The sequence below is a fragment of the Sarcophilus harrisii genome, chromosome 3, assembly GCF_902635505.1.
Source record: "Sarcophilus harrisii chromosome 3, mSarHar1.11, whole genome shotgun sequence".
Classification (NCBI taxonomy): Eukaryota; Metazoa; Chordata; class Mammalia; order Dasyuromorphia; family Dasyuridae; genus Sarcophilus; species Sarcophilus harrisii.
The window spans coordinates 192,337,215-192,351,258 of record NC_045428.1 but is presented as its reverse complement, the minus strand read 5'-3'; the positions used below and the strand labels follow the sequence as shown (position 1 = coordinate 192,351,258).

At 35.7% G+C, this 14,044-nt stretch overlaps 1 protein-coding gene across 7 annotated transcripts in view; it reads right to left on the bottom strand.

The window, feature by feature from the left end:
• ADGRG2 (adhesion G protein-coupled receptor G2) overlaps positions 1-11,735 on the bottom strand; it is a 196,042-nt gene extending 184,307 nt beyond the window's left edge. For 2 of the 7 annotated variants that reach the window (XM_031958906.1, XM_031958907.1), the window contains exon 1: positions 10,994-11,727. The gene's annotated coding sequence lies outside the window, so the exon portion shown is untranslated. Of the gene's footprint in view, positions 1-10,993 lie in introns of all 7 variants that reach the window. The other 5 variants (XM_031958908.1, XM_031958905.1, XM_031958902.1 and 2 more) reach the window with 5 other exon arrangements.
• Positions 11,736-14,044: the final 2,309 nt, after the last annotated feature.

Below are 14,044 nucleotides of genomic sequence, written 5' to 3'. Positions count from 1 at the left end.
AATGGAAAAAAAAAATCAAATGAAAGTGGCCTAGCTGTGTACCAGATCTAAAATTATATTATAAAGCAGCGGTTACTAAAACCATCAGGTATTGGCTAAGAAATAGACTAGTTGATCAATGGAATAGGTTAGGTTCAAAGGACAAAACAGCCAATAACTTTAATTATCTAGTGTTTGACAAACCCAAAGACCCCAGTTTTGGGGATAAGAATGCATTATTTGACAAAAATTGCTGGGAAAATTGGAAATTAGTAGGGCAGAAACTAGGAATTGACCCACACTTAACACCGTGCACCAAGATAAGGTCAAAATGGGTTCATGACCTAGGCATAAAGAATGAGATTATAAATAAATTAGAGGAACACAGGATAGTTTACCTCTCAGTCCTGTGGAAGAGGAAGGAATTTATGATCAAAGAAGAACTAGAGATCATTACTGATCACAAAATAGAAAATTTTGATTATACCAAACTGAAAAGTTTTTGTACAAATAAAACTAATGCAGACAAGATTAGAAGGGAAGCAATAAACTGGGAAAATATTTTTACAGTCAAAGCTTCTGATAAAGGCCTCATTTCCAAAATATATAGAGAATTGACTCTAATTTATAAGAAATCAAGCCATTCTCCAATTGATAAATGGTCAAAGGATATGAACAGACAATTCTCAGATGAAGAAATTGAAACTATTTCTAGCCATATGAAAAGATGCTCCAAGTCATTATTAATCAGAGAAATGCAAATTAAGACAACTCTGAGATACCACTACACACCTGTTAGACTGGTTAGAATGATAGGGAAAGATAATGTGGAATGTTGGAGGGCATGTGGGAAAACAGGTACACTAATACATTGTTGGTGGAATTGTGAATACATTCAACCATTCTGGAGAGCAATTTGGAGCTATGCTCAAGAAGTTATCAAACTCTGCATACCCTTTAATCCAGCAGTGTTACTACTGGGCTTATATCCCAAAGAGATCATAAAGAAGGGAAAGGGACCTGTATGTGCACGAATATTTGTGGCAGCCCTCTTTATAGTGGCCAGAAACTAGAAACTGAATGGATGCCCATCCATTGGAGAATGGCTGAATAAATTGTGGTATATGAATATTAAGGTTAACCATAAGAATGGTTAAGGTTGGTAAGAAATGACCAACAGGATGATTTCAGAAAGGCCTGGAGATACTTACATGAACCGATGCTGAGTGAAATGAGCAGGGCCAGGAGATCATTATATACTTCAACAACAATACTATATGATGACCAATTCTGATGGACCTGGTCATCCTCAGCAATGAGATGAACCAAATCAATTCCAATAGAGCAGTAATGAGCTGAACCAGCTACGCCCAGAGAAAGAACTCTGGGAGATGACTAAAAACCATTACATTGAATTCCCAATCCCTATATTTTTGCCCACCTGCATTTTTGATTTCCTTCACAGGACAATATTTCAGAGTCTGATTCTTTTTGTACAACAAAATAATGGTTTGGTCATGTATACTTATTGTGTATCTAATTTATATTTTAATATATTTAACATATATTGGTCATCCTGCCATCTGGGGCAGAGAGTGGGGGGAAGGAGGGGAAAAATTGGAACAAGAGGTTTGGCAATTATCAATGCTATAAAGTTACCCATACATATAACCTGTAAATAAAAGGCTATTAAAATTAAAAAAAAGAAAAGAAAAGAAAATTAGAAAGAGAGAGAAAGAAAGAAAGGAAGGAAGGAACTTGGCAAAGATCCCATAGGGTAGATTATGAACCCATGCCCTCTTACTTGAAAGTTAGAGAAGTGACTTGCCCAATGCTAGGATTCTAGTTTCTGCTTCCAAGGTCAAAGCCAGTGATTTCTCCACCATACTGTCCTACCCTTTCAGCCCATAATGAAGGCTGAAGCTGACTTGGCACAACAATGAGGCAGACAAAATTTGTTTTCGTATCCAACACTTCTTTCTTGGTCCTTTCTATACTTAATACTATGCTATTTTCCACATTTTCATGACTCCAGACCTCTCCTCATCTTTTCTTGCAAAAGTATAGTTAAAAACTGATGTTAGGAAAAAGATCTAATAAATTCCTTTTCACCACGGAGTGAATAGGACATAAATGTAGAACTGTTCCAGTGGATATTTTAATTTTAACAGAAGGCTCAAAATCTAAAGCAATGTAATGTTTCTCCATGGGGATCCATAAGAAGATTGGGGTTCCTTCTTGTTTGAAGGTAAGTAATCATCTAGTTATATATTCTTTGTATATAGTTTATTTCATCTCTGTATTTGAATTTTGACCTTCAGGTATTTTCTGAAGGCTAGTCCTGCTGAGGACAAAAACAGACTCTACTTTTAAAATATATACTCTATTTTCTTGTAATCTCCTATTAAATAGAGTTTCCAAGAACAAATAATAGAAAGATGAAAAATTCCCTTACAGAGCCCACAGAGGAGTAGAATCTGAGGTGATGATGCTGGCTTTACGGGGGGAAATAGTGTAAAGTGCCAGGTAGCGATTCCCAGCTCTCCTTCTAATGGAAAATGAAAACATGGGGGAAACAGACATCATGGTTCATTCGAAACAAGTACTTGGAAAAAATAAGCCTGACACACAGAAGTGTTCTGCACTCTTACTTCTACTTCTTCCTTCTTATAGTCAGTCAAAAAGCAGCTACTAAATACTTACTATGTTCATTAGCAAACTGAGATCTGGTTACACAAAAAAATGCAAAAAATATTCCCTCTTCTCAAGGAGTCAGAAGAGAGATAACACAAAATAATTATTTATACATATGTAATATATATGTATACACACACATGTTGCTGTTGTATAGTCAGTTCAGTTTGTCTCAGTGACCCCTTTTGTGGTTTTCTTGGCAAAGGTATAGAGTGGTTTGCCATTCCTTTTCCAGCTCATTTTACAGGTGAGAAATGGAGACAAATAGGCTTAAGTGATTTGTCCAGGGTCACAAAGCTAGTAAGATCGACCAGATTTGAACTCAGGAAGATGATTCTTCCTGACTCCAGGCTCAGCACTTTGTGCAGTATGGCGTCTTCTAGTGCCCAGACATATAAATACAAACACACACACACACATACACACACACACACACACACACACACACACACACACACACACGATAAATTAACACAACAAATAATGGAACAGAGAACTGGTCTGTGAGCCTGGTCTAGTTGTCCTAGAATACGTTCACCAACATGAGACTTAAAGTCTCAATAAGCCAAAATTTCAGCTTTAATAACATTTTGGAGTGGGAAGGGGAAAGAAAGATGCATTGAGAAATTATGAAGCACATCATCAGTTGACAATTTTTTAAAAAAGGAAGCTAGAATATCTGTGTATTTCTCATAATTCCCCTACCCCCGACACAATTTTTTGAAATTGGGCAAGTCTCTTAACCTCACTGGGTCTTAGTTTCCTCATCTATAAGAGGAAGCAGGTGGTCTAGATGGCCTCTGACACCATTTCTGACTCTAAATCTATGATCTCATGAAATATTTAAGCTTGACCTATATTCAGCCTTGTAGAGGCCTAAAAATGGAGGATGAACTCTGGTGAGTTTTAAATGGAGTATGAACACATGAATAAGCTGGAATTATGGTCAATAAAAGGGCTTCCTTTATGAATGAATCAGAGTCCTTTGTCAGGATCACATGTATCATCAGAACAAACTCTGATGAAGTCTGATCAAGAAGATGTATTAAACCCCCTTCACACTTCCACTGTAACCTACTCCAAAATAAGATTTTCAAGAATTGACCATATTCCCTGGGATATTTTTAAGTTTCTAGTTGTTCAGTGCCATGTATATAGACTCCTTTAACAGTGAGTGTCATGGTATATCCAAGTTATTTTGCTGAAATGAAAATTTACTAGAAATAATATTCTTAGTGTCTAGAACTTGGGGAGGAAATAGAGGCCATGATATTAGCAAACATTTTTCTTCTCCTCCCAGATCCTCTCCCTTCCCTTCCTCTCCCTCCTCCTTTTCATCCTCTCCTCCACTCCCTTGTTCTTCACCCCTTTCCTCCTCTCTCTTCTCTTTTCTCTTTCCTTTCTTTTGCCTCCCCTCTCCTTCCTTTTTCATTTTCCTTCTTTTTTATTTCCCTTCTTTCCTTTCCTTTCTTTTTTCATGCTTTGTTTTGGATGGAAGGAAAGTTTAATAGATGGTTTTTGTTGTTGCTGTTTTTAACGTGGATGTTTAGAGTTGGACAGTTTTAGGAAGATTAAGAACAAAAGAAGTGAAAAGGATTCAATCCAACTGGGATTGTAGTGCAGACAACAAATAACTATGAGTTTTTCTATCTTCAATTTAACTTATTATCTTATTAAATAAGGTATTGTATTACATATTAGGGGATATAAAAATGATTTTCGTACAACAGTCCTGGCCCTCATAGTCTTATCTAGAAGGGTAGATAAGATATGTACCCACACAACAGATGTGCATAGAAAGGTTCAAAATATTATTGAGATATCCAGATTGGGAAAATGACTTGATTACATGGACTGGGGTCAGAGAAAGCACTTGTACAATAGTTTTAGATAGAAAAAGTCTTTTATATTTGAATAGACAAAGTTTTGCTAATATAAGTAACATGAGAATATGTAAATAATTTTATTATAAAAACATTTTTAAATATGCTTTATTTCAATATAATCTGCCTCTATTTTTTCAGATTTCAGTCCAATTCAATAAGCATTTATTAAACAAGTAGTATGTGCAAAATTACTTCTTAGGCACTGAGGAAGACAAAAAAATAAAGGAAAAAATCCAGACATTTAGCATAAGGGACACATAGACTGAGCAGGTACCCAGAAGCATTCTTCCCCAGTTTTCTCCTACCACAAAAACTCAAAATTGACAGAGTTCCTAGAGAGAAATAACTTTAACTGTCATGTGACACATTTACAAGAAACACTGATTTCACTTGTCTGAGGACATTGGGAAGGAAGAGCCAGGAGACCTAAGTTCTTCAATTTCCTGTGCTATTACCTATGACACTAGACAAGTAGTCACTTTTCTGGCTACATTTTCCTCCTCTATAAAATTATATGGCTCTACTAGAGGACTTCTATGATCTATTTATGATTCTATAAGTACACATCACTGAAATGAGAACAATCCCATCACTGAAAATCTGTCTTCTCATCAAAACCACTTGGAATTTATTTTTGTATTGCCCATATTTTCATACCATGTTTTCTTTCTTCTTCTTGACAAATGATTTACTATTTGTTGCATGGAGTAAATTACCCCAACTCAGTTCAAAAGAGAAAAGTCATCAATTCCAATCTAACTCCCTGTCTATAATTATAACAAAAGAAATAATATTCTACTTTTTGTGGATGAGTTTTTTTAATTGGCAATCAGAGTTTTAAGTTTTTTGCTATTTAAAGGCTCCTCAAATTGCTAGAATTTTTTCATGTTTGCAAAACATATACAGCACCAAGTTTTTTTTTCTTTTCAAAATAAATATTTGCATGTGTTTGAATTAGAGAAAAAAATAGTAATCCCAGCTAACTCATGAGAAACTTTAAAATAACACTTTGATATAAGGTACTGGCAATGGAACAAGTCAGTATGAACATAACATTTTATGCAAAATAATTTTTATCAACTTAAATTAGGAGATTCAAAAATTATGAATAAAATCTCAAAAGTGAATTTTAAGCAGGTATCTAGTATGTTATTTGCCTATTCAAATGGTTTAATTTGCTGATTTTGATCATATTCAGAAGAAGAGCTGAAGTACAGACCTTTAAATAGAACAATAGAGATTAAAATGCATTTAAAATGATATATTAAAACTGACTTAATTTTATTCTTGAGGATTATATTTGGACAATATATGGTTTTGGTGCTACATTTTAGGAAGACTTTTACTATCTAGAGAGGTAGTGTGGTCTCAGTGAATTGAAGTCCATTTTTATAATCAGGAGGTCCAGGTTCTGGATCTAACTTGTAATAGGCATAAAATCATGGGAGTCTTTTAGTGGTTCAGTGCTCCAACAAATCTCTAAGACTGTAAGTTATAAACTAATTCCCAATCAGTATTGGTGTAGTAAATTTCTATATAGGCAATTCTATAATCCAATGTAACTATTGGTTAGTGAAAAAAATTAATTAATATCCAGAAGACATGAGAATAACCCTAAATCATATCAGGTTATCAGCTGAGAAAGCTAGGGACATCAGTTTCTTCATCTATAACCAGTGCCATTGTGAGGATCAAATGAAAATTATGTAACTTTTTATAACTGTTAACTTGTAAAGAGCTTTGAAAACTTTGAAAAATTAGACACATACTAGCAATTATTATTGTTACAATTTTTAAAAAGTTGATTTTAGGGTACAAGAGTAAATTAAATCTTTTTTTTCAACCTGTCAACCACAATACTTTTATATTCTTTTTTTTCCCAAAATTATTACCATTTGCTAAAAAGCAGAATCTGCTACAAAATGTATCTGTCTTAGACCCAATCTAACAATATGGTTACTGAAATATCAAAAGGATCTCTTTATAATACAATCTTATCAATAAAATGATGCTGCAGAACATTGTTTGACAGTTATCTTATAATGAGACTGTAAGAGTAGTATTATGATGACTTAATATGAGTTGCTTTAAATCTTTCCCCTTTCCATTCTAGTCTTCACTTATCTGTCAAATTGATCTGCCTTATAGTATAGATCTGACATAGCTCTTCCCTACTCAATAGATTCCAGTGCCTTCCCATCACTTTCAGGATCAAATCAAATAAAAACATCTGTCTGACATTCAAAACCTTTCATAATCTGTCCCCTGGCTACTTTTACAGTCTTTTTTATACCTTATAACTTTTTATATCTTACTCATATATATGTATATCCTATTTCTTATATTGTTTAGCTTTGTTCCTTATACCTTATAATTTACTTCTTCCTGCCTTATATCTCCTCCACATATGCTACACTTCAGTGATACTGGTTTTCTTTGTTCCATGCACAAAACAGCATCTTTCCAAACTCTGAACCTTTCCATTGGCTGTTCTCTATGTCTGGAATATTCTCTCTCCTTACTTCTGTCTCCTGCCTATCTCCTGCCTATCTTTCAGTCCCAGCTAAAATCTCCTCATCTATAAGAGCCTTTGCCCTCTTAATGATACTTCCTGACTACCTTAACTACTTAATGCTACTGTTTTAATGCTATATAACCCCTCTTAATGCTGCTGCCTTGCCTCTACTGATATCTCCAATTTATTCTGTTTATGGCTTTTTTTTATACACAGTTGTTTTCATGTTGTTTTCCTCATCTTCCCCTGTCTCCCAATTCTGAGCTCTTTCATAGCGGGAACTTTTTTTTTTTGTCTTTCTTTGTATTCCTAGCACTTAGAACAGTGTCTGATGCATGATTAATAAATGTTTGACTTATTGGCATCATAAAAACGTGTAATTTACTCTGAGACCTCCAAATAGAATAGTTACACTCTAGATAAAATAGACACTGAGATGGTCTTAAGTAGTAAAGTAGAAAATGAAATACTTAAAAACATATTTATGAGACTTTTCAACTACCTTTTTTATTGAAGTTTGACTCCTAGTATTCCATCTATTTCTCCTGACCTTCAAAATATTCATTTTAATGTAAAGCCTTATGTTTTCTGCTTGAATCCAATTTTAAAGAGGAACTGGGATCTCTTAGAAAACAGTATTAAAAATATACATACTTGCAAATTTCACTTGCACAGGTGAAAGAACCAGTGAAAATATTCAATATACTTATTCACTGTAATAATAGAAGTCATCAGAATACATAAGCATTGCACATGGAAATCTTTTTTAAATGCTCGAATGCATTTGATTGCATTGAGATTAAAATCTCAAAAGGCTTATAACAAAACTAGGGAAAAAATAGTAGAGGCCCCCTTTGCCAAATCATCCTGTGAAATCCACTTTCCCAGATTCACCTCCTGAAGACACCAAAATAACCAGAGATCCTAATCATTAAGGTTCAAATGATTGGTTCTTTTTAGTATTTCTCTAAAAAATTTGTTTTCTGGGAAAAAACACAGACACTCTAAAATATTTATTTTGTTGACTGTGAAATTATTTTAGAGTTAAAATGCTCTGGGTGATCTCATTGTTCTATTGTCTATTTCTGATTAATGTCACTTGCAATAATGTGATGGTAAAAATCAAAAGGAATCTGATCAGCTTTGGCATCACCCACAGGGCATGAAAGACAATATTCCTCAAGCACTGTGGGATTTCTCTCTCTCTCTCTTTTTTTAAGACTTTGCTTTGTGTGCATAAAAAGCAGATAAAATCACATAAGATATGAGCTGAATGCTTTGGCAATTCAATTTGTAATTCACTCAATAAATAAAAAGACCTGAAATTTATAAGTCATTTTACAGTGTCCATTAATATCTTCATTTTATTCTCATCACCATCCTTTCAGGTAGGTCGATCAGGTATTCTTAATTTTAGAATTGAAGAAATAGAAGTGCACAAATTAAGTGGTTTTCATTTCTCTCCAGGTTACACTTTTTATTCTCTGTCTTTTTCTCTACCATGCTTCAGAAGCTTCCTCACTCTGGAAGTTCACTCTTCTTGGACTTCTCACTTTGGACATACAATCTTCCCCCATATCCTCTTCCACTATCCTCATTCCTCCCAGAATTTCCATTTTAAGGAAAGAGGCTGGCCCATTCATGTCTTCATTCTTCTCTAGGCTATATTCCTAACTCTGAGAACTTTCTCTACCATAAATTTTTCTGTATGCCTTCTCTTTCTTCTTCTCTTTTATTTTTTATCTTCCTTTTATGTGTTGTCTTTCCTCCTTAAAATGTAAGCTCTTCTAGGTGGGGGAGGGGAGGGGAATATTGTCTTTATTTTTGTCAAGCACATAATTAAAATGTTTAACAAATGATAGTTGATTTTACTTGACTTGCCCAAAGTCATGATAAACCCAGGGTTTGAACCATCCCAGATTCTCAATTATGTGCTTATTCTAGCTAGCTCCAGAAAGCTAGCTCCAGAAAGCCCATAACAGTGGTCCCAAATCTTTCATTAAAATCTTGAAGATTTTAAGGTGATGATCTTTCCATAATAAAATGTCAGTAAATCCTACTTTACCTTAGCCCATAACAAGCTAGCTCCAGAAAGCCCATAACAGTGGTCCCAAATCTTTCATTAAAATCTTGACGATTTTAAGGTGATGATCTTTCCATAATAAAATGTCAGTAAATCCTACTTTACCTATTTAGAAATGATAATTCCATATTAACTTTAACTGCAAATAAAACACATTATTGGGTCCCCCCACAAAAGTGATAATACATTAAAACAAAAAATAATCATTTAAAAACTCATATCTACAAAGAGAACTTAATAGAAACAAATATGCTATCTGTTCTCAATTCATGTCTTTACTTCAGTAAACAAATGTAATGTCCTCCTTTATTGCCTATGGTTATTACCAAGCAAGGTAGTAACCATTAAGAAAAATCAGATCATTTATCAGGAGTAAAGGAAGTCAATTGCTAGAATTGATTTATCTTTATCTTTTAAAATTCTCACTAGCATTTTCGGTATCGTGTGTTACAAAAAACTCAACCATTATTCTTGTCTCAGATGCAAGAAATTCAAGTTAGAGACACAATCAGTTAACTTCCCAGACCTCAAATTCTTGCCTTTTTCCATTCTGCCTATACAGATTTGAGCTCTTCAATCGGTGTTACATATTATGGAGAATAGATGCTTCCACCTGGTATTCCCATTCTGCTAGGAGTCTTTAGTCCATCATTTTAAAAGGAAAACACAACGGAACAGAGACAGAATTTTAATGTCATTCACACCACCGCTATGGTAAGTTATGTGCTTAAGAGACCGTAAACTTGAGTTCAAGCTTACATCTAGAGGTTGCATCCTAATCTTGCTATTTACAAGCGTGGACAAAGTGTGAATCAAAAGTTCCTGCAAATAGTTCCTTTTTTCCAAAGTAAAGTTTTTTTTTTTTTTTAAAGTACATATATTTTAAAGTTTCGAAAGTTTCGAAAAATCCCATCTTTCTATCTTTTAGTTAAAGCTAACACAATTTAAGTCCCTTTCTTCCAGAAATCACAAGGAAATCTCAGCCAGGAAAACCCTCAAGAGTGTTTTCAAGTAACTTGTTCGTTCCTTCCACAGCTGGACTCTAACTTTCCACGGTTCATCAGGGTGTGTGCCCCGGGGCTCCCGCTAAAGCGTTTTCAGAGAAGTCCAACAACACCTCGGTGGTTCTCCCCTCACTGATCATGGCTCTCATTATCTGGAAGGGGAGGAGACCAGGAGACAATCCCAGGAAGACGAAGGAGTCACCAGAATTAAACTCAGCCTGGAGAGCACTTCAAATGCCTCTCCCAAGAAAACAAGGCGGTTATTTCGCTTGCCTCAATCTCCCCGCACTGGTTCCTATTGCCCGGACTCTGTATATACAGAATCTCAGATGCAAGAAATTCAAGTTAGAGACACAATCAGTTAACTCCCCAGACCTCAAATTTTTGCCTTTTTCCATTCTGCCTATACAGATTCGAGCTCTTCAACCTGTGTTACATATCATTGTGGAGAATAGATGCTTCCACCTGGTATTCAGTCCATGCATCCACCCACCCACCCATCCATCCATCATCTATCTACCTCTATCTATCATCTATCTATCTATCTATCTATTTATCTATCAATCATCTATCTACTATCTATGTCTGTCTATCCGTCTATCCATACACCCATTCATCCATCCATATTTACCTAATTACCTATCTCCGTTTACTTATCAATATCTATCATCTTTCATCTGTCATTCTGCCTTTTGTCTTTTATGTAATCTCTCCATATCACAATTTATTTCTACCCAAAATATTCTCTATTTTTTCTTTTCCACTTCATGTTAACACACCCATCCCACCTCCCTTCACCCGTTTCCCTTTTGTACCCATGTCTTTGTCTTACCTGTACCTTGTTGCTGCCAGGCTCCCGAGGCGGATCGGGAAACTGGCCTGCCCGCCTGCCCGGCTTCTGCTCCTTGGCTTCCTCCTTGCCTCTTCTCGCAGCCTCCCCCACTGGACCGCTGATTCCTGTAGCCAGTTGTAGAGCGTGGCGTGGCTTGACTAGCAAGCAGTAGCTGTGGTAACAGAGGCTGCACTGAGCAGGGAGTGGAGTAAGAGGGGTGGCTACAGAAGTGGAACTGGAGCAAAGGCTAAAGGGAGGGGAGGAGAAAAGGAGGGATATGAGTAAGGAAGGCAGACCTGGGCGGAAGCTGAGATTCAAGAGGCAAACGGTATTATTACTGCATCAGCTGTGGCTGTTGCGGGCTGCTGTGGAACATCTGGGGTGCTCTCTCCGCAGCATTATTTTTTGATAGCTTGGCTGTCGAAATCCCTCAGAGGCTCACTTGCTCCTGCTAGTTATCCTCGGGACCCAGACTGATTCACTTTATCTACTAACGCCTTCCTCGCACCTAAATACCTGCTCCAACCGTTCAAGAACTCAACAGAAGAGGATTCTTTTGAAGTCGGTTTTATTTCTAGGGATCTGTGCTCTCCTAAAAAGTACAGGAATCTACTTTGCAGATCCTCAGGCTTCAGTTCTGCCGGACTTAACTCCAAACCTGTGTTGTAGTAAATTGAAACAATAATTTGTAGAGCCCATTTTACCAATCGATTTTGTGTACAGAGACTTATTATATAACCTCATTTGCCTCTCAAATAAACAGATGAGGCAGATAAGGTATGGTTTTACGGCATATCCATTTTATTGCCACTGGACCCTGATGACTTTGGAGGGGAAAGTGAAGCAGATGACCTTGCACAGCTCTTCCTTATTCAAATCCAATTAACTTGCATGCCATGGTATCACCTCCTTAATGTCATGGTCTTCTTCCAGAACGGACAAACAACAACATCTGAGGAAACTGGGGAGGCAGATATGCCCAAAGTCACAGCAGAAGTTCCAGATCTCTTGATACCGTTAGGTGCTTTTCTCTTTGATTTCTTAACAATTTTTTTTTATGGAAATAAATTTTTTTTATTAAAGCTTTTTATTTTCAAAACATATGCATGGATAATTTTTCAACATTAACCTTTGCAAAACCTTGTGTTCCAGTTTCCTCCTCCCCTTTTCTACCCCCTGCCCTAGATGTCAAGTAATGCAATACATATTAAACATGGTAAAAAAAAATATATTCTCAATTATTCTTAAAATGACTTAGTGTTGGAGAGGAAAGAGGGAGAAGGGAAGAGGAGAGGAAGTAGGAATTAGAGTAGGAGAAAGGGAACATGAAAACAAAGGGAAAACAATATCAGAATCTTTGAAATCCTTTTGCTAAGTGTCCAGTTTCTTACATTCCTTCTTCCTCCTCCTCAATTTCCTCCACTTCCTGCTTTTTCAGGAAAAAAACAAATCTAAATTGAGGATTCTCTGCCTTCTCCACATTCCCTTTCTGCACTTTCAGAATCCCCTTCCTTCCTAACTCGTGGATATTTATGAATATAGTGAGTAGCTGGTCTCTATTCACTACAGGCAAAAACCTTAGAGGCTTAGCACAACATCATTGCATTGTACTCCATGAACTTTACAAACTTTTCTCTAACTTGTCCAACTTAAATGAGGTTAAAACCAATGATCAAAGGTAAGCCATTAAAAAAAAAGTTCAGGTTAGCAAGTATTCAAAGATTATTGATTCTAAGTCATTTGAGCTATGGGGAAAAGCATAGAGATTTTCCATTGTTCTTGAAAATAAAGTAAAAATTAGTATCAATAGCTCATGGTATTTGATTTTTTTTTTTGCCTCTCTCTCTCTCTTTGTTGCTCTCTCTTTCTGTCTCTTTCTGTTGCTGTCTCTCTCTGTCTCTCTGACTATCTCTGTTTCTCTCCATCTCTTTCTCTTATTTCTCTTTCAGACACACCTTTCCTCTCTGTCTCTATTTCTCCTCTCCACATACATACACACACATGCATACATGCACATACATATACACAGACATACACATACATGAATATGCATCTAGGTGTTGTAGTGGATAGAGCACCAATCCTGGAGAAACCCTCACTACAAGAAAACCTCACTTCAAATCCAGCCTCAATTACTTAATAGCTGTGTGACCTTGGGCAAGTCTTTATCCCTGCTTCATCTGTAAAAATGAGTTAGAGAAGGAAATGACAAACTTCTTCAGTATCTTTGCCAAGAAAACCTTAAACGGTATCAAGAAGAGTTGGACATGACTAAACAATAACAACACATATAGACATATATGCAATATGCACACAATTATACATATGCATGCACACACATGTATATATATATATATTTAATATCTCTCTCTCTACATATATATATGTATATATATACATATATATATATAGTTTGAATCTCACAAAAGATAATTGCTATTATTATAAAGACCAGGAAACTGAGCATGAAAGGTTAAATAACCTTCTTAGTATTGCACAGATGCTAAGTTCAACATTCCATCTATTATACAATGCTGCTTTACTTCATTGATTCTGTTCTATTAAGAAAACTTCCAAAAGAGGTCACAGTTGAGTAGGACACAACTGAAAAATGACTGAATTAAAACAACTCTCAACAGTTAAAGCCTAACCACTGGTTTTAGTACCACTGAAAAGGTAGTAACCTGGAGCTAAAATTGCCCTTTTCTAACTCAGTATCTGCTCTGCCAGGAATAAGGCTCAGATTAAATTATGGAATTGTGCCCTTCAGAATTCAAATGGACAATACACACACAGATACACATATATTATGTATATAATAGATACATAAATACATGCATATATTTAGTGCCATCAAGCAAACACAAATACCCACTGAAATCTGAAAGATATATATATATGCAAATATATACACACATATACATATACACATTGACATATGCATATTATATGTATGTATGTATATCCCAGATAAATCTAATCTGAATAGGACAACATGTGCTGGTAATTCAACTTTGCAATTAAGAATATATCCACAGGTCCAGAGTGATC